Genomic DNA, 22,105 nt, shown 5'->3' with positions numbered 1-22,105 from the left:
GGTACAATGGTTGTAGTAGACATTAGAATATGATGGGATGCATTTTCATGAATAAACATCTTTTTGTGTGTGTGTGCGGTGGGGGAGGTGGTATTCGTTTGACCTATTAATTAAAGCTTGAAATACGAAAAATCATTCCACCCAACCTGGTACTAATCCATGGCAACGGTGGATTGGCGGAAAACTGTTAGAAAATTGAGCGAGATGCCTTACAATATCTGCTCCAGCTCTTCACGTTCTTATAGTAAGCCCGGAGCGGTACAGGTGGTAGGTTGTATCAACCCAAGTCAGCAGCTTTTCCTTTGAATAAACATCGATGGTAGCATGTAAAGAGGACACCTTGCATGTGTGAACAACTTATTGTTTTCAAAATATCTTGTCCAGGCCTATACATAGATGTGAAGATGCAGGGTCATAGCTGACCGACGGAGGCCCTAAAAATGTTATTTGGTGGATTTTTAGAAGGTTCAGTGACCATGTTGAAGCTCCCTGATTCACTCAACAGCTGAAGGAGATCGATATATCGATTAATTTTCAAACCAGATACCTAGCCATAAATGTTTCTAACGGAGTAGATTTCACTAAAGGCTCCCAGGAACTAGGTAATGGCGTTGATGACCTCTGTGTAGCATCATTGGTCATAATGCGCTTTGCATTGTTTTACCCTTTGAATGAAGACACCCTGTTGCATAGACGAGCAGGCCAACGTACCTCCTTGATCGAAAGAAGGACTGGAATCCGGTTTGGAAATCGAACTCACGATCTAGCAATCGTGAGTGCATCAGCCTAACCACAAAGCCACGCGCCTTCACTATATATATGTGCATGAATGAGCATATATATCTTTACACCAATGTGACCTCGTTTGTACCGTTGGCGATTTTTTTCCTCTGTCTTCCCTTCTCGGGATCTTTCCTTCTCCTATGTTTCCGACGAAGAGCTCCGCTCGAAACGTTAAACCCTCCTTCTTCCCTTCTTTCCTGAGCGTCCAATAATACTTTATTTGTTCCACGTCCTCGCGTTGTTGTGTATTTTTTGTGTTTTCTTGTTTGGATTAACTTTATATATACATATATGTTTGTGTATAAAATATGTATATGTTGCCGCTCTCTCTCTCTCCTTCTCCCTCTCATTCACACACACAACTGTATGTATCTGTGTATATATAATGAACCGTTATATTTACCAAAACCACCCGAAACTTTAAATCATATGGTTTTCACAACGTTATGCTTAAAATTAAACAAACTGCGCAATACATCATTTTAAAGGATGAGATGTAGTAAAATGAGTGGAGATGTGTACAAAAGGCATCGCCTTTTTAATAGAAATAAGGTGCCTTGCCCTGGAAAAATTAATATGTGCGTGTTTGCATTCCTATATACCGTAAATCCTCGAGTATAAAATATAAAGGACAAAATCCCTAGTGCGTATTATACACGAGGTTAAAAATAAAAATTATTTTCTAAGAAATGTCCCAGTCTCTATTTGCTGTCCGGCAATGTTTATTCAGACGCATTTTATGATGTCGGGCGCGAAAATACCTTAAGCTAAGCCTGAAAGCAATGAAGTCATAAAAGAATCATCCATAACTTGCAATAAGCAACATTTATTAAACATTATTCCGGATATTTCTTTATTTTCTGCAAACAAAATGCACAGAAAAGCGACACGTTTGCATTATGTTATATATACAATAATAATAAAGGACGTTACCGTGTACAGTTTTACAAACCAAGGACGTTATATAGACCTCCTTGACTCAAGTTAGAGAAAGGGTGCGTATTATACACAAGGTTTAGGTTTTTCAGAGGTACAGCCCCCTAAAAATCCCCTGCGTATGATACTCAAGGGCGGACTATACTCGAGGATTTACGGGATGTGTGTATACACGTACGCGCGCGCACACATGACATCTTTTTATGCTACTTGCTATTAACTGATTCTAATTAGTGTCACTGAGTGTGTATATGTGAGCGTGTGTGTGTGTGTGTGTGAGAGAGAGAGAGAGAGAGAGAGAAAGAGGAAGAGACAGACAGACAGATCAGAAGGCAGGCAGACAGACAAAGAGAGATTTCAAATTCACTGTTGACTACGCTTGAGTAACGACAAAAGGATTAAAGAAATAATCCGATTAATCAAAATAATTACGCATACATACATACATACATACATATATACATACATACATACATACATACATACATACAGACAATTATACAATGTGAGCGCACACACACACGTATACGCGCACACATGTGTGTGTAAATAATCATATCTATGAACTATTTTGCATATATGTATTCGCACGAACACACCTATATATCTGAGTGCGTCATAGCCCACCGTCGAATACAGAGGACCTGTGTTAACATGTAATGGTAGGAATTTAACGCAACTAATCACGAAGCTGAAACATAAATGGTTTAATTGTCGTGCATCGAATGCATCCAATCATGCGTATACACACACACACACACACACACACACACACACACACACAAGGAGTGGCTGTGTGGTAAGTAGCTTGTTTACTAACCACATGGTTCCGGGTTCAGTCCCACTGCGTGGCACCTTGGGCAAGTGTCTTCTACTATAGCCTCGGGCCGACCAAAGCCTTGTGAGTGGATTTGGTATTTGGTAGACGGAAACTGAAAGAAGCTCGTCGTATATATGTATATATATATATGCGTGTGTGTGTTTGTGTGTCTGTGTTTGTCCCCCTAGCATTGCTTGACAACCGATGCTGGTGTGTTTATGTCCCCGTTACTTAGCGGTTCGGCAAAAGAGACCGATAGAATAAGTACTGGGCTTACAGAAGAATAAGTACCGGGGTCGAGTTACTCGATTAAAGGCAGTGCTCCAGCATGGCCGCAGTCAAATGACTGAAACAAGTAAAAGAGTAAAAGAGTAATATAAATACCCTGAAACTAGTCTGCAGATGCCTGACCCGCAAGGGGAAGCGGCTGACCTCCCCTGTTCGAAGGTTATAATGGACACAGGTTCGTGTGTCACATAGCTAGCTAGAGGCGATGGCCTCTTGGAGCTAATCAACATCAGTATTCGTCCTATATTTATGGACTGCCATATTAGCTTGGCGATGACTATTAATCTCCAGTACCGCTGACTCCTTTAGAGAGACTTAGAAATTTTAATATATATGTATATATATATATATATATATATATATATATATATATATATATATATATGTGACCTCATGTATACCGTTGGCGATTTTTTTCCTCTGTCTTCCCTTCTCTGGATCTTTATTTCTCCTATGTTTTCGACGAAGAGCTCCGCTCGAAACGTTAAACCCTCATTCTTTCCTTCTTTCCTGAGCGTCCAATAATACTATATTTGTTCCACGTCCTCGCGTTGTTGTGTTTTTTTTTGTGCTTTATTGTTTGGATTAACGTATATATATATATATATATATTATATAATATATATATATATATAATATATATATATAACACACACACGCAGATATTACCGACGACATATACTAGATGTTTGTACTTTACTTGTTTGTCGGTAGGCTGCATGTGGTGCGGTAAGGACGACTCCTTCAAAGTTATGGACAAGCGAGACAACTCTCCCCAAAACAAGCAAAGCACATACATTGAGTTTGCGTGATTTATAATGTTTACAACACTAGCGCTGCTTCTAATTCATATTTGAATGTGTGTGCGTGTATATGCGTGTGTGTGAGCGTGTTGTGAGCGTGTGCGTGCGTGTGTATGCATATAATATATGTATGTGTGTTTATATATATATATATATATACATATATATATATATATATATAAATATATATATATATATATATATATATATATATATATATATATATATATATATATATATATATATATATATATATATGTATATATATATATATACTAGCTGAAGGTGACCCGCTCTACGCGCGGGTAAGAGTGTGGTTGTTACTTTCTGTTGCTTCCTTTCAGCACGTAAAAAGCACCATCCGAACGTGGCCGATTGCAGCGCCGCCTTGACTGGCTACTGTGCTGGTGGCACCTGTGCAGGCGGCACGAAAAAAGCACCCACTACGCTCACAGAGTGGTTGGCGTTAGGAAGGGCATCCACCTGTCGAAACACTGCCAGATCAGACTGGAGCCTGGTGCAGCCTCCTGGCTTCCCAGACCCCTGTCAAACTGTCCAACCCGTGCTAGCACGGAAAACGGACGTTAAACGATGATGATGATGATTCTCCCTCTTTGTTTCTTTCTCCTTTCTCTCTCACTTTCACTCTCTTACTCTTCCTTTCTCTCGGACTCTCCCTCGCTTTCTCTTACTCTCTATCTTTATGTATCTCTCTCCCATTTATAAACAACAAAAGATCTTGAGTAAGTTGAGAAATAAAATATTTAGAAAGATCAATCATAAATATCAGGCAGTTACAAAGGAAAGGTCTGCTTCAAGACAGACAGCAAAACACTAACATTTAAAAGGGACAGACGAACTTGCGAGCTGAATAAAAATAATAAAATATTGGAACCAAAGTTTGAAGGGATAGAATTTGAGGATAGTAGAGTCACCATGGCTGGCATTTCTTAACGACGGACAGCAACGTATTGACAGTTCAACGGCTGGCGTAAAAGTTTGAACTTGATGTAAAAGAAAATCCCTAAAAACCAAGTTTTGACTTGATTCTTTCTCACGACAGTAGACTCACGATGGCAAGCATTCAAAACTTCTTCATCATGGACGGCAACACATTGACGATTAAAAGGCTGGCGCAAATTTTTTAGCTTGATGTAACAGAGAATTGCTAAACACCCGCTCCTTTAAATTTTAATCCCCTTCCAGCCCCATTTATACCCCTTTTCACCTTTTGGGTCTACTGGGGCCACATTTTATAAGATGAGGACACAACCAAGTTTCCCAAGTTCTGGTCATAGACCATAGAACACTCAACCAAGTTTCCCGATTTCTGGTCATAGACCATAGAACAGTCAAGCAAGTTTCCCGAGTTCTGGTCATAGACCATAGAACACACAACCAAGTTTCCCGAGTTCTGGTCATAGACCATAGAACACTAAACTAAGTTTCCCGAGTTCTGGTCATTTGCAGAATAAATAGAGACGGCGGAGGTGGCAGACGTCGTTGCAATGTAAACATGATTTGTTATAAGAGAAAGATTGCCCAGATTGTGTGTTGGTGGTGTTGGTGGTGGCGATGATAATTATTATTAGGAAAAAGAGTGAGTGAGTGAGGAAGACATACATAAGTTGTGGCGATGATAATTGTAGACCCCTTTTCACATTTTGATGAAGAGAACCCGATTTCATTCGGGTCTACTGGGGCCACATATAGGTGTGTGTGTGTGTGTGTGTGTGTGTGTGTGTGTGTGCACGCTGTAGAAATTAAATTAGAGATAAAACCACTAATAGGGAAATGAAACAGTAAAAAACCAAAAACAAAAACATAAAAATAAAAATATATTAGATATATGTATATATATATGTGTGTGTGTGTGTGTGTGTGTGTGTGTGTGTGTGTGTTGACAGGTAGACAATAGAATGCGATGGGGATGGGGATGGCGATGTAATATTTGTTACTGTCCATGAACGCTGAGAGATACATGAGTAAAATGTATAGGAAGGTAAGAAATAAGAGTGAGTGAAAATGTTCTTGGAAGAGAGTAAAGAGCGACAGAGCGATTTGAGGAAGACTTTACATTGAATAACGGTAGTTGCATTGTCAAATGAAGAGGAGTGACAGAGTACTGGAGGAAATAGGGTGAGGTAGGAAGATGGCCCCTAGCAACCACACCTTTTAAGATAGGGATTTGTAAGGTAGCCCACGCGCATCGTCACCTCATTCTACATGTCCCTGTAAATTTTGGAGCGAATCGGACGGGATGTAGTGGCATTGAAAGCGAACCAAGCGGTAAAAACGCAATTCAGTTTTATATATAGAAGATATATATATATATATATATATATATACTAGCTGAAGGTGACCCGCTCTACGCGCGGGTAAGAGCGTGGGTGTTACTTTCTGTTGCTTCCTTTCAGCACGTAAAAAGCACCATCCGAACGTGGCCGATTGCAGCACCGCCTTGACTTGCTTCTGTGCTGGTGGCACGTAAAAAAGCACAACCGATCGTTGCCACTGCGAGCCCCCCTGGCACCAGTGCCGTCGGCACGAAAAAAGCACTCACTACACTCACAGTGTGGTTGGCGTTAGGAAGGTCATCCACTGTAGAAACACTGCCAGATCAGACTGGAGCCTGGTGCAGCCTCCTGGCTTCCGAGACCCGGTCACACTGCCCAACCCGTGCTAGCACGGAAAACGGACGTTAAACGATGATGATGATGATTCTCCGTATTTGTTTCTCTCTCCTTTCTCTCTCACTTTCCCACTCTCTTACTTTTCTTTTCTCTCTGACTTCTCCCTCGCTTTCTCTTACTCTCTATCTTTATCTATCTCTCTCCTCCCATTTATAAACAACAGAAGATCTTGAGTAAGTTGAGAAATAAAATATTTAGAAAGATGAATCAGAAATATGAGGCAGTGGCAATGGAAAGGTCTGCTTCAAGGCAGACAGCAAAACGCTAACATTCAAAAGGGACAGACGAACTTGCGAGCTGAATAAAAATAATAAAATATTGGAAACCAAGTTTGAAGGGATAGAATCTGAGGATAGTAGAGTCACCATGGCTGGCATTGTGTAACGACGGACAGCAACGTAGTGACAGTTTAACGGCTGGCGTAAATTTTGAACTTGATGTAAAAGAAAATTCGTAAACACCAATTTTGAAGTGATTCTTTCTCACGACAGTAGACTCACCATGGCAAGCATTCAAAACTTCTTTATCATGGACGGCAACACATTGACGATTAAAAGGCTGGCGCAAATTTTTTAGCTTGATGCAACAGAGAATTCCTAAACACCCGCTCTTTGAAATTTTAATCCCCTTCCAGCCCCATTTAGACCCCTTTTCACATTTTGTTAATATAACCGATTTCATTCGGGTGTACTGGGGCCACATTTTATAAGATGAGGAATTTTGTCCTAGAGGTGACGCCTTTCATTTGAGGAACAAAATAGTTGTGATGCAAACTTGTCAGCACCTTTAACATAGGTGTGCATATTTTCAGGTGAATCGACCGACTACGTAATGCACACATATATATATGTGTTATATATATATATATGTGTGTGTGTGGTGTGTGTGTGTGTGTGGTGTGGGTGCACGCATTATATATACAAATGTATACAAATGAGATATATATCTGTATAAATTAAAAGAGATAAAACCACTAATAGGCAAATGAAACAGTGAAAAACCAAAAACAAAAACATAAAAAAAGAAAATATAACATAGAAAATATATCTATATATATAAAACTGTAGTTGTGTGAGTGTCTGTCCCCTTCGATTTAGATTCGTAACTACTCCCAATTTTGCGGTGCAGTTTAACCAAATTCGGGTATCTTATAGTCGTGATTCATATCGAGCCCGTCTGGGTATTAGCGCGCATCTACGATGAGTGTACGATTTTAAAAATATTTAACATCATTTTTTATTCCATTTTAATGCATATTTTTTTCGTGTGTCGATGGCGGCGGAGTTGGCGTCCACGCTCACGCCTGCACCTGTGTTGCTTCTCCCCCTTCTTCCCTCCCTCGTGAAGCTGTGGGGAAGGGAGTGTAAGGAAATCAACGTCGTAATGCGTTGTGAAGGAGACCAGCGTTCTTTTAGAACAACGACTTCATGGCTTGAAGTCGCCAAAACAGAAATCGCTAAAAAAAGCTGAACCAGATCCACAAAAACGGCAAAAAACCGCCACACAGGGCAGGTTTCCTGTGCAAACAATTTGCACAACCGAATGTTTTAGTTGTTGCAAAATCTTTATATATAAAGTAAGGTTGTGTGTCTGTCTCCTACGATTTAGATTCCTAACTACTCCCACATTTTGCGGTGCAGTGTAACCAAAACCGGGTATCTTATAGTCGTGATTCATATCGAGCCCTTCTGGGTATTAGCGCGCGTCTACGATGAGTCTACGATTTAAAAAAAATTTACCATCATTTTTTATTCCATTTTAATGCATTTTTCGCTATTATATAAGGGAAGTAACTCTCTAAAAATGTCTACGATGAGTCAACGATTAAAAAAAAAATTACCATCATTTTTTTATTCCATTTTAATGCATTTTTGCTATTATATAAGGGAAGTAACTCTGTAAAAATGTCTACGATGAGTCAACGATTTAAAAAGAAATTACTATCATTTTTTATTCCATCTTTAATGCATTTTTTGCTATTTTTTGCTATAAACACTAAACTCAACTAAATGCTTATATAGTTATTTCCTTACAAACCCGAGCAACGCCGGGCGATACTGCTCGTAAAATATAAAATTGAAAACTTTAAATTATTTAAATTGAAAATAAAAATTATGAAATTATATTTATAATTTTTTTTAAAAATATATATAACTATGAAAAAGTATGAAAAAGTTTAATATACATAAATACAGATATATACACTTTGTATATATACATTATATATACATATTTATATATAGAACACACACACACACATACATTATATATACATATTTATATATAGAACACACACACACACACACACATACATTATATATACATATTTATATATAGAACACACACACACACATACATTATATATACATATATATATAGAACACACACACACACACACACACATATAAATGAACGCAAGAATATCTGATTCATAATATTTGTTCTCATGCTCGTGTGTTGATTGTTGGTGACAGACATATACTTCAAAGAACGCCGCCGAAGTGATAGGAAGGTAGGAAACAGAGTCAGTGAAAAAGAAAGGAACTAGCGATAGTGACAGATACTTTAAATAACCGTAGTGGCATTCTGAAAGTTATAAATGAAGAGGAGTGACAGAGTACTGGAGGAAATAGGGTGAGGTAGGAAGATGGCCCCTAGAAACCACAGCTTTTAAGATAGGGATTTCTAAGGTAGCCCACGTGCATCGTCACCTCATTCTACATGTCCCTGTAAATTTTGGATCGAATCGGACGGGATGTAGTGGCATTGAAAGCGAACCAAGCGGTAAAAACGCAATTCAGTTTTACATATATATATATATATATATATATATATATATATATATATTATACACGCTCATACACACATTTATGGAATATAGTCACACATGTACTTGTCAGGGCAGTCTTAATTCGTCTAAACCACTGTGAATGCCTTGTTTCTAATTAAGTATTAATTGAAGCTATAAAAAAAGGCTGTGGGAAATTAAAATAGAAAAAGAATCATACATAACCTGAAACAAAAAATGCATGTGTTTGTGTCTGTAGGGATACAAAATAGGGACACGTGCACTTTACAGTACATTTTCATTTGTCTAGTCGAAATATTTTCCGTAATTAACGATTAATTAGAGCTATCACAAAAGATTATATGAAGTATGCACACATACGTACATACAGAGAAACTCACACCCCGTAATATACTCGTGCGCAGAATACAATTTCAGATTGTCTCTCTTGGCTACAACAGCATTTCTGCTAAGAAACATCCTTGATTTTTAGGGATTCTTTGATCGAGAGCCTTTGCTTGAAATATTAGTTTGAAACTTTAGTCATAGACTAGCAATTTCAGGAGGATCGGGAGATTAATTGTTTATATCGACTACAGTACTCAACTGGTATTTATTTTATCGTTCCCCACAAGGATGTAAAGCGAAGATGAGGTCGGCGAAATTTGAACTCAGAGCATAAAGACAGACGAAATGCGGCTAAGCATGTTGCCCAGTGTGCTAATGAGTCTGCCAGCTCACCGGCTTTGATTTTACCCGAAATATTAAAGGAAAATCAATTCTGTTCTTTCGACAGAACGAAATTAATTACTGTATACTCTTGTTTGTGTCCTTGTTTTGTTCCACAGATTTTTTAAACGAGACAAACACAGAAGGCTTTACATATGAGGTGTGGTGTGTGTGTGTGTGTGTGTGTGTGTGTGTGTGTGTGTGTAAAAACCAAGGAAGAAGATGGAGATACGATTAATAAAAATGTATTAATACATTGACAAGACCTTGTGTCTACATTATAAGGTATTCAAACAGTCTAATCTTCGATATTTCTATCCCTCTGAGGTTTATATATCCTCACTTGTACCTTAATCTATATGTATACAAATATGACAGAAGTAAATAGACAGTCTTATAATCATTAAAATTTCTTTAAATCTGAAATTACACATTCAAATTACTTATTAATTGTTATAATGTAAATATTTTCTTGCCAAGTTTCATGCAGTAATCTCAAAAGATCTGGCTTTGCAGATACTTTCTTGTTCTTTTAATGAAGTGTCTTGTCCATTATGTCCCAGAAGTGTTCAATAGAGTTTATATCTGGTAACTGGTTTGGCCATGGAAGCTTTTTAATGCCATTCTCATCCAACAAGTCTTGGATCATTTTAGACGTGTGACAAGGAGCCCATCTTCCATAAATAGTTTTCTTTAATCATTTCACCACCGGAGAAGATTGGAAGGAGTCCTTTCTGCAATATGGACATATATTTGTCTGAGTTTATGTTCCCCTCACACACCACCAGATTGATCAACCATTGCTCCAAATTGCCCCCCAGACCATCACAGAATAGCTGCAGTGCTTCATTGTTGGCAGCAATCTTTTCATATCAAATTCTTGATCACTGCGTCTCCAGACCCACACTCAACCACTGTCAGGAAACACAGCAGATCTGGACTCATCAGAGAATATGACAGTGTCCCAAAATGCTCTCTCCACTGGCTCAATCTTTTCTCCGCTTGATGTTGGCTGATCGAAGAAGTGGCTTTCATCTTGCAGCTCTGCCATAGTAACCAAGATTGTGGAGATACCTGACAGCTGTTCTGAGACTGACATCAAATTGTTCTGCTATGTCAGAGGCCTTGCAACGAGGATTTTCCTCCACACTTTTCTTAGCAAAGAGGGCCCTGCTTGATCTGGGGGAGATGATGTGGACTCCTTCTCCTATCTGGTGAATTATACAGTCACTCTATTAACAGTAGAAGATGTGATCTCAAGATTTTCTGCGATTTTACGCTATATCTACCTTCAGAATGAGCTACAATACAACCTCTTTGAAATTCAAGCAGTTCCAAAACTTCTTTTGTACATGACATGATTAAACAGCCACATTTATAGAACCTGAAGTTAATGAAAAATATGAACCTTTACAACTTAGAATAAAAATGTTTTATGGGGTGTCTATTTTTGTCATTACTGTGTACTATGTGTATATATATATATATATATATATATATATATATATATATATATATATATATATATAATATATATATATATATATATATATATATAATACACTATATATGCAATATATATGTATATACCTACATATATATGTATATATACATGCAATACATGCATATATTGGTACAGGACGTCAAAAAAGACCTGAACAAAATGAGAAACGAGACAGGCAACTTAAAGGACATTCCCTTCAGCAGTTGTCCCCTGTTTTATCTACTCCGCGTTTCGAAGATAAAACAGGGAACAACTGATCGAGGGAATGTTCTTTATGTTGCCTGTCTAGTTTCTCTATTTGTTCCTTTCGTTTTCCATGTTTTTTTTAATGTTCTCGTTTCTCATTTTGTTCACGTTCTTTTTTGACGTTTTGTACTCATATATGCATATATATATATACATATATATGTAGGTATGTGCATATATGTATGTATATATGCGTATATATATATTATTTATATTATTATATGATCGAAAGCCACGCATCCATTTCCAAGTATGTATTATATATATATAATATATATATATATATATATATATATATATATATATATATATATTATAAGGTTAATCCAAACGGGAAAACAGAAAAAACAACAACACGTGGAACAATTACAGTATTATTATTATTAGGCGCTCAGAAAATGGAAGAAGGAGGGTATGACGTTTCGAGCGGAGCTCTTCGTCGGAACATAGGAGAAAGAAGATCCCGAGACGGGAGGACAGAGGGAAAAAAATTTACAAGTAGTCTTCACGAGGTCACATACTGAAAAGACGAAGTGGTAAAAAAGGAGGAAAATGTTTTTTAAAAACAGGAGAGCTGAATCAAGAGGGAATGGTAAAAAGGTGTGCGAGAAAACGAGGGGTGTTTGTGTGAGTGTGTACGTGTGTGTGTATGTGTGTGTATGGTGGACAGTGGCTAGTAGCAGGCAGTAGTAAATTAAAGGAGTGTGTGGGGGTACCCTAGCAAGTCAGAAAGGCAGATCAGAAACAGGGAGGTATGTGTTGTGTGCGTGTGTATGTACGTTGTGAGTGTGTGCGTGTGCGTATGTGTATGTGTGTGTGAGGCGAGATAAAAAAAACAAAAAATATGTATATGTTAGTGGCGTGCAGGGCGAACGGATGACATAGCAAGTCTCGAATGAGTGGTCAGTGGTAAAAAAGGGAGGAAGGGGGAGAAAGGAAGGAGGGAAAGGGTGGTCCGTATGTAACGTGCCAGTGTGTGTGTTGTTGGTGGTAGTGTGTCCAGTGTGCGTAGTTGTTGTATGGCAAGTAAATTTGAAGTGTGTGTAAGTGTAATGTATATATATATGCAAATGCGTGTGTGTGAGTGGGTGTGTGTATGTGTGTGCGTGTGTGTACAAAGAGGGGGGGTTAAGGAAAAAAACTGCAGCGGAGGGGGGAGAGATGGAAGAGTGGTCCCGCGGCGACAGGCGTGGGAGAACCCAAAGACACGCGCCGGCCCCAGATACGTACAGGAGATCTAGTCGGTCAACCAAGAGCGTGGTGCATGCATGCGTGTATGCGTGCGCGAACGTGCACAAGCGTGTATGTGCGCGCGCCTGCGAGTGTGTGTGTAAGTATGTATGTGTGTGGATGTGTGAGTGTGTCTGTGTGTAAGTCTGGGTGTCAGTGTGTCCGATGAATGTATGTAAGTATGTGTGTGTATATGTGTGTATATAGATGTATGTCCGTGTGTGTGTGTGTGTGTATGTGTATGAATGTGTATGTATGTACGTGTGTTGTGTGGAAGTGTGTGTATTGCATGTTGTGTGCGCGTACATGCAGTGTGTGAGTGAGTGTGGTGTGTATGTATGTGTGAGTGTGTATGTCTGTGTGTGTAGGATGCATGTATGTGTATGGGTTAATGTAGTGTGTGTGTGTGTATGTATTGTACGTGCTGTGTTTGTGTATGCATGTATGCGTATGCATGTGCGTATGTGTGTGTGTGTGTGTGCATGTGGTGTAGGTATATATGTATGTGCGTACATGTGTGTGTGTATGCATGTGTGTGTATGTAGGTGTTGTAGGCGTGTGTTATAGGTGTATGTATGCAAGTATGTATGGGTGTGTCCGTGTGTGTGTGTGTATGCATGTATGTGTATGTAGGTGTGTGGGCGTGTGTATATAGGTGTATGTATGTATGTATGTATGTATTGGTGTGTCCGTGTGTGTTTTTTGTGTGTGTGTGTATGCATGTGTATGTAGGTGTGTGTGTACGTGTGTATATATGTATGTATGCGTGTGTGTGCGTGTGTCTGCGTGTGTGTGTGTGTATGTAGGTGCGTGTGTATGTGTGTGGGAGTGTAGGTTGTGTGTGCGTGTATGTGTGCGTGTGCGTGTTATGTTGGTGTGTGTGTGTATGTGAGGGTGAGTGTATGGGTGGTTTGTCATGCATGTGTGGTGGCGCGTGCAGGCGAGTGTGTGGTGTAGTATGTGTGTGTGTATGTATGTGTGAGTGTGTATGTGGTGTATGCTGTGTGTATGTATGTGCGTATAGGAGTATGTAGTATGTGTGTGTGTATGTGTGTGGGTGTATGTATGTATGTATGGTGTGTGTGTGCTGGTGATGTGTGTAAGTATATGTGTGTGTGCGTATGTATGTGTATGTGTATGTGTGTGTGTTTATGTATGTGTTGTATGTATGTGTGTAGGCGTGTGTGTATAGGTGTATGTATGTATGGGGTGTGTCTGTGTAGTGTTTGTGTGTGTGTGTGTAGGTATGTGTGTATGTATGAGTGAAGGTATGGCTGTGTAGGTGTTGTGTGTGTGTATGAATGTAAGTGTGTGTGTGTACAAGTGTAATGTATGTATGTAGGTGTGTGTGTGTGTGTATGTGTGCGTGTGCGTGTGTATGTGTGTGTATGAGTGTGAGTGTGAGTGTATGGGTGTATGTCTGTGTGTGTGTATGTCTGAAGTAGGTATGTGTGTGTATGTATGTACGTGTGTGTGTGTGTGCGGGTATGTGTGTGTGTGTGTGTATGTGTGTGTTTGAGGGGGTGTGTGAGTAGGTGTGCGTGTATGTATGTGGGTAGGGATGCATGCGTGTGTGTGGGTATGTATGTATACATACGCACGCACACACCCGAAGCACGCCCACACACACAGTCAATGGCTATGTGAGCGAGCCATCTTAGCTCCACGTAGTGATGCTGTTGACAGAATCAATTGGGACCTCTCGCAGCTGTTGCCAGGACAAGAACAGTCTTTCAAATCCATCAACACTCATTGATCAGGACCAAGCTGAAGTTTCTGAACTCTCTACTGCCATCTGGGATGTCACCTCACAACTTCACACTTAAAAAAGGGGGCCCCAGTCATGCTGCTCAGAAATTTGGATCCATCTCGCCTGTGCAGTGGCACCAGACTGGTGGTGAAAGCGATACAACCTCATGTCCTAGAGGCAGTAATTATCACTGGGGTGTATAAGGGTGATAATGTCTTCATTCCACGGATCCTGTTAATTCCATCTGACCTCCCCTTTGAATTTAAACGGCTCCAGTCTAAGTTTTGCCATGTCAACTAAGTTTTGCCATGTCAACAAACAAATCTGCAGGACAATCTCTCAAGGTTGTTGGTCCTTGTTTCTCTCATGGGCAATCATATGTAGGATGATCGCGAGTTGAAAGTCCCAATACTCTTTTTATTTGTACCCCAATTAAAAGATACACTGAAAACATTCTATGTTTAAAAGTTCTACAAAATAAAAACTGTTACTGATTTTAGGGTTTATTTTAATAACCTGTTTATAATTACGTCATCACACTCACGTCATACTTTTTCTGAAATATATTTTTCTCTGAATAAATATATTTATTTCCTTTAACATTCTTTGAACTTCCGAGCAACGCCGGATACTTAGGGTAGTACATATATATATACATATATATATATATATATATATATATATATAGATATATATATATATATATATATATATATATATATATATCACTACGATATGATATTCTCCATACGCCAACTTCAGGAGAAGTCCAGAGAGCAGAAAATGCCATTATATAATGCCTTCATTGATCTAACAAAAGCTTTTGACTCGGTAAGCAGAACAGGCCTCTTCCTCCTGCTCCAAAAATCGGATGTCCACCAAAGCTGCTGAGGATCATCAAGTCTTTCCATGATGACATGCAAGGCACATACAGCACAACGGTTCAACATCAGCCGCCTTCCAAATAAAAAAACGGGGTAAAGCAAGGCTGTGTCCTCGCTCCTACATTGTTTGGCATCTTCTTCTCACTCTTGCTGTCACATGCCTTTCAGACATCAGATGATGGAGGTTTCTGCACAGTAGAAGTGACGGGAAACTGTTCAATCTCTCGCGCCTGCGGCGTGCCAAACCAAAATCAGAAACGTCCTGATCAAGGAGATGTTATTGTGCTGATGATGCCGCTCTGGTAACACACACAGAAGAAGCCCTCCAAAGGCTCATTAACTGTTTTGAGCAAAGCATGTAACGACTTTGGCTTAGCTATCAGCCTTAGAAGACCAACATCATGGGCCAGGCTACATCGGACATCCCAAACATACATATTGGAGACCACAGATTACAAGAGGTGGAGAAGTTTACCTATCTGGGCTCTCTAACCGTCACCTACAACCTATCCCTTGACGCTGAGCTCATATACGCATTGGCAGGCAGCTGCTGCGATGGCCCAACTCTCCAAACGGGCTTGGGACAACAATAAGCTGACCAAGACCACAAAAATGAAGATCTACCAGGCATGTGTACTCAGCACTCTACTGTATGGAAGCGAGACCTGGACGCTATACACACGCCAAGAGCGTCGCCTAAACATCTTTCACCTGCGCTGCCTCCGAAAAATCCTCCACATCAATGGCAGAATCATATCCCCCAACAAAGATGTCCTCAGGCAAGCAGGAATACCAAGCATGGTTTGCACTCCTCACACAAAGACGTATGAGATGGCTTGGGCATGTTAGCCGTATGAACGATGGCAGAATCCCCAAGGACATACTCTACGGAGAGCTTGCTAGGGGTACTAGGTCTGTGGGTAGACCGATCTTGCGTTACAAGGATGTTTGCAAAAGGGATATGAAGGCCTGCAAACATCAACATTAGCGGTTGGGAAGCAGTCGCCGGCAACCGTGGAGAATGGCGACGTACAGTAAAAGAGGGTATACAGAGGATTGACAGAGAGAGAGAGGAGAAATGGAAAGAAAGGAAGAGACATAAACAAGAGACCATGGCACTACAATCAGCCAGGAACAGTCTTCGCTACATTTGCAGTACCTGCCAGAGGAGTGTTTGTCCAGGATAGACTACACAGCCACAGCAAGAAATGTAACAGAAATAAATATAACAGCCGGACTAGACCTAGAAAAAGAAAAAAAAAAAAAAAATCGCAACTCCATTGTCTCCCGAGACAGAAAAGATGCCAAACAAAACATATATATATATATATATGTATATATATATATATATATATATATATATATATATATCTATATATATATATATATATCATATATATAATATATATATATATATATATATATATATATATATAACCTCTCTTAGCTTTACAGCGTATCATCAGACCCTAAACCTGTTGGCCGGTTTGAACCAATACTGTCTTACGTCGCTTACAACGAATTTCTCCTCAGCCTACAGGCTAATTGCGACACATTATCTATATCATCAGAAACAAAATTTGCGTTAACATGCGATTTATTAATGGATACATGTAAATGATGACGCTCAAAGAGGCTGAAACATGTATTTTTTAGCAATGCCACCACCGCTGCAGGACGTTTTCATCTGCTTCTGGTATATTTCTGTGAAGAAGATTTCACGAAACTAACGGTGCAATTTTCAGATTTTCAACTGTTCAACTATATATCTGTCGTTCAAAGTATAATAATTAGATTTATATGTATTATGTGTGTGCGTGTGTGTGCGTGCGTTGTGTGTGTTTGTGTGTGTTTGTGTGTGTGCGTTGTGTGTGTGTGTGTGTGTGTGTGTGTGTAAAATACAGATGCGTTTGTATTTCACAGTTTATAGTTTAATTGGTTCTATACTAAATAAAGAATTAATTAGGCATATGGGAATGTCTGCTATACTCTCTCTTTGCTCTTTTTACTCATTTACTTGTTTCAGTCATTTGACTGCGGCCATGCTGGAGCACCGCCTTTAGTCGAGCAAATCGACCCCGGGACTTATTCTTTGTAAGCCCAGTACTCATTCTATCGGTCTATTTTGCCGAACCGCTAAGTGGCGGGGACATAAACACACCAGCATCGGTTGTCAAGCAATGCTAGGGGGACAAACACAGACACATAAACACACACATACATATATATATACATATATACGACAGGCTTCTTTCAGTTTCCGTCTACCAAATCCGCTCACAAGGCATTGGTCGGCCCGGGGCTATAGCAGAACACACTTGCCCAAGATGCCACGCAGTGGGACTGAACCCGGAACCATGTGGTTGGTTAGCAAGCTATTTACCACACAGCCACTCCTGCTATGCATTAAGATTATTCAAGAAAAAATAGCCACCTTTCACTAGGGCAGGAAAATCCTGAAGATACAATGAACAACAGTCTGACATCACATAATTGGATAAATCATTAAAATGAGTAGAAAGATAATAACTAAAAAGAACATTCTTAGAAATCAGGTATGAAATAAAATATTCTCATGAAATGGGAAGAACCGGAAAGGAAATTGATGATGTAGAAAGCAAAAACCAAAAAAAAACCTTAAGATTTCTATAGATTTAATTTTAAAAAAGTAGTTCCGTAAATCACAAAATAGGAACATAGCTTCAAGGAAATAGCTCCATGCCTATAAACTACAAAAAGGTAAGTGAAAAATTGCATGAGCAATTCAGTTTTTCACTGACCCGCTGAGACATATAATATACTAGCAGTATCGCCCGGCGTTGCTCCGGTTTGTAAGGGAAATAACTATATAAGCATTTTTAGAGTTATAGCCAAAAAATAGCAAAAAAATGCATTAAAAATGGAAAAAAAATTATGGTAATTTTTTTTAATCGTTGACTCATCGTACCATTTTTAGAGAGTTACTTCCCTTATATAATAGCGAAAAAAATGCATTAAAATGAAAAAAAATGGTAATTTTTTTTTAAATCGTAGACTCATCGTAGACGCGCGCTAATACCCAGAAGGCTCGATATGAATCACGACTATAAGATACCCGGTTTTGGTTAAACTGCACCGCAAAATGTGGGCGTAGTTAGGAATCTAAATCGTAGGAAACAGACAGCACACAACTTCACTTTTATATATAAAGATAGCCGATAGGCTCTTCAAGACGGCAGCTCTGCAGAGGAAGTGGCAACCACCGTTTTCAGGCTTTGTTCTTCGTCGGAGAAAACAGCGGTGTTGTCGCTCATATTGGAGGCAAATAAAACGAAGAAGAAATTGAAGTTGATGTAAAAGGTGGGTAAAATGGAAGACGAGAGATTAATGGCCAGAGAAAGTGATAGTATTTCAAGGACAAACGTCAATGTGCGAGACGACAAAAGGATGGGAAGTTTTGAAATGGAGAGGGAAGGTAGACAATGCTTTTGTTTCAAACAAAAGCAAAAAGCAACAAAGTGAAAACTTCGAATAAATAGGTCGTGCAGTAGTGGTTGGGAGAAGAAACAAAAGTTCATAAAACGTAAATGCATCTAAAGTAACTGAATAGATACAAATATACATTCACAGGAAAAAATACAGCTCTTTCTGTTTAGTTGCATTGAATATTAACTCTCTGAATGAATAGGGAAGGTAAAAATACTCGTCTATCTTCAAGGAGTGGCAGCGTGGTAAGTAGCTTGCTAACCAACCACATGGTTCCGGATTCAGTCCCCTGCGTGGCATCTTGGGCAAGTGTCTTCTGCTATAGCCCCGGGCCGACCAATGCCTTGTGAGTGGATTTGGTAGACGGAAACTGAAGAAGCCTGTCGTATATATGTATGTATATATATATGTGTGTGTATATATATATCTCTTCCTTGCCTATAAAGTGGTTACACGTGGTTCCCACTATTGAAAGACTGCCTCCACGCGCTGCTACTACACTTTCGTTCGTCCTTGCCAGCAAAAGGCTTCTTCGTTCGTCCCCTTGTGTGTTGATTTCCTGTATAGTATTCCTGTTATTTTCTCGTTTTGTAACTAATTGTACTTTTTGTACATGTATTTTTATTTTTTTGCAGTTTTTCGTTTGTCTATGCCAGAAAAAAGGCTTTTTTTCGTTCGTCCTCTTGTTTTGTTTTTGTACATGTATTTTAATTTTTGCAGTCTTGTGTTCGTACTCATTTGGCCCCGCTGCTTGAAATTTTATTTTAATTCTCTCGCAGGAAGGCCTATTGGATTAGTGTTCTGTTATGCCTTCGAAACATGCCTGACTCCTCCTAGCGACAGCTGATGACGGGGGTTTTGTCCTTGTGTAGCTCGTCCTGTAATTTGTTTTTTTTTCGTTTTCTTGTTTTTTCGTTTTTCCGGTTTTCCTTGTTTTTTGTTTTTTGGCTTTTTCCGTTTCTACGTCTTATTGTGATGTCCTGTACTCCCCGTATATTATTTATATATGCATGTATATATACATGTAGATGTAGGTACGTACATATATGTTTGTATGTATGCATATATTTTTATTTATCTCCTATATATATATATCTATATAGATATATATATATATATATATATATATATATGTGTGGTGTGGGTGTTTGTGTGTGTGGTGTGTGGTGGTGTGTGTGTGTGGGTGTGTGTATGTTTGGTGTCTGTGTTTGTCCCCCTAGCATTGCTTGAACAACCGATACTGGTGGTGTTTTTACTGTCCCGTCACTTAGCGTTTCGGCACAAAGGGACCGATAGAATAAGTAACTGGGCTTACAAAGAATAAGTCCCGGGTCGATTTGGCTCGACTAAAGGCGGTGCTCCTGCTGGCCGCAGTCAAATGACTGAAACAAGTAAAAGAGTAAAAGAGTACATCAGCTTACATACAAACACCAATACAAAGACATACATAATCACAGCTGAACTATAAAACCATACCCACATATAGAGACATATGTTATGTATACGCACTTGCCTATATGCAAACATCATAACCAACACATGTACATAAATATATATGCACAGATATATATTCATGCCTACATGCGCAGCATATACCTGTACGCACACACACACACACATACACTTTCTGGTCTAAGGTCTCTAACGGAAAGAGAGATTTAGGAAAGGATATTGTACTTAGCGGTTCGGCAAAAGAGACCGATAGAATAAGTACTGGGCTTACAAAAGAACAAGTCCCGGGGTCGAGTTGCTCGATTAAAGGCGGTGCTCCAGCATGGCCGCAGTCAAATGACTGAGACAAGTAAAAGAGTAAAAGAGTACCAACACCAACAGTAAAATATACACAATCGACCCTACTGACCATAGCTACAGGCAAAGTACATAATTGGAAGACACGTGGAAGAAACCAAATAGTTGAAGAAGCTAACCTTTTACAGAAAGTTATGAACACGTATATTCAAAAGAACAATGGAAGACTAGAATGGCATACCAAATTGGTTTGCTGTAACCGGAAAGACGCATTATATACCAAAGAACTGAACCTTCGAGTTGTCACAAAACTATTGGTTCATTGATTGCCTAAATATTATGTACTAGCTCTATACAAGCTGTTTCAGCCAAATCCTCCAGGATCATTGCGAATCCAACAGCATAGTGATCAATAAGGAGATCGGTGGAAAGAAGGGATGTAGGTAAAGTGCCGAACAAACTTTGATGTACAATGGTGGGCCACAAGGTTTCTGTTGTAAGAAAACACAACAGAAACCTTGTGAGAGTATGGCTTGATTATAGGAAAACATTCAACCCTATTCCTCACTCATGGTTGCTGAAGTATGTATTTTTTTCACTTGGCAAACATACCTGCTACTTTAGGTGTTGCCATTGAGGGGCTCACAAAGACCTAGCTAACAATCCTCACACGACTGACAGTAAAACTATGAGTCTATGATGTTATAAATGTTTCAAGGGGAATATTTCAAGGAAATGGTTTTCCTGCACTTATACTCTTTTACTCTTTTACTTGTTTCAGTCATTTGACTGTGGCCATGCTGGAGCACCGCCTTTAATCGAGCAACTCGACCCCGGGACTTATTCTTTGTAAGCCCAGTACTTATTCTATCGGTCTCTTTTGCCGAACCGCTATGTAACGGGGACATAAACACACCAGCATCGGTTGTCAAGCAATGCTAGAGGGGACAAACACAGACACACAAACATACACGCACACATATATATATATATACATATATACGACGGGCTTCTTTCAGTTTCCGTCTACCAAATCTACTCACAAGGCTTTGGTCGGTCTGAGGCTATAGTAGAAGACACTTGCCCAAGGTGCCACGCAGTGGGACTGAACCCGGAACCATGTGATTGGTAAGCAAGCTTGGTATTAAACCCGTTAACATTTTTTTTTACAAAAATACACTGACCATATGCTAGGATCAGCAACTATGAGAGACGCCAGTGTAACCCATAATTTTTTTTTTTTGATGACTCAAATCTACGCTAAAAATGTTTACAGTTCCATAAGAAGTATCGTTTACTGCGTTATATTCTTAATATCACACGTAAAATACATATCCATCCATGCACAATACTACATATACTGTGAAATAGGCTATAATGCATGAACTGAGCAAAATATATTAGATAGTATTACACAGGAATAACTGAAACAGCTGT

General features: G+C 39.2%; 1 protein-coding gene across 1 annotated transcript in view; it reads left to right on the top strand.

Annotated features, from left to right (window-relative positions):
• Positions 1-22,105, top strand: part of LOC115215179 (reticulocalbin-2) — an 88,980-nt gene that overhangs the window by 14,742 nt on the left and 52,133 nt on the right. The gene's annotated exons all lie outside the window — the stretch shown is intronic.

This window comes from Octopus sinensis, linkage group LG8 (genome assembly GCF_006345805.1).
Source record: "Octopus sinensis linkage group LG8, ASM634580v1, whole genome shotgun sequence".
In the NCBI taxonomy this organism is placed as follows: domain Eukaryota; kingdom Metazoa; phylum Mollusca; class Cephalopoda; order Octopoda; family Octopodidae; genus Octopus; species Octopus sinensis.
Note: the sequence above shows the minus strand (reverse complement) of the source record. Positions and strands in the feature narration are given on the sequence as shown.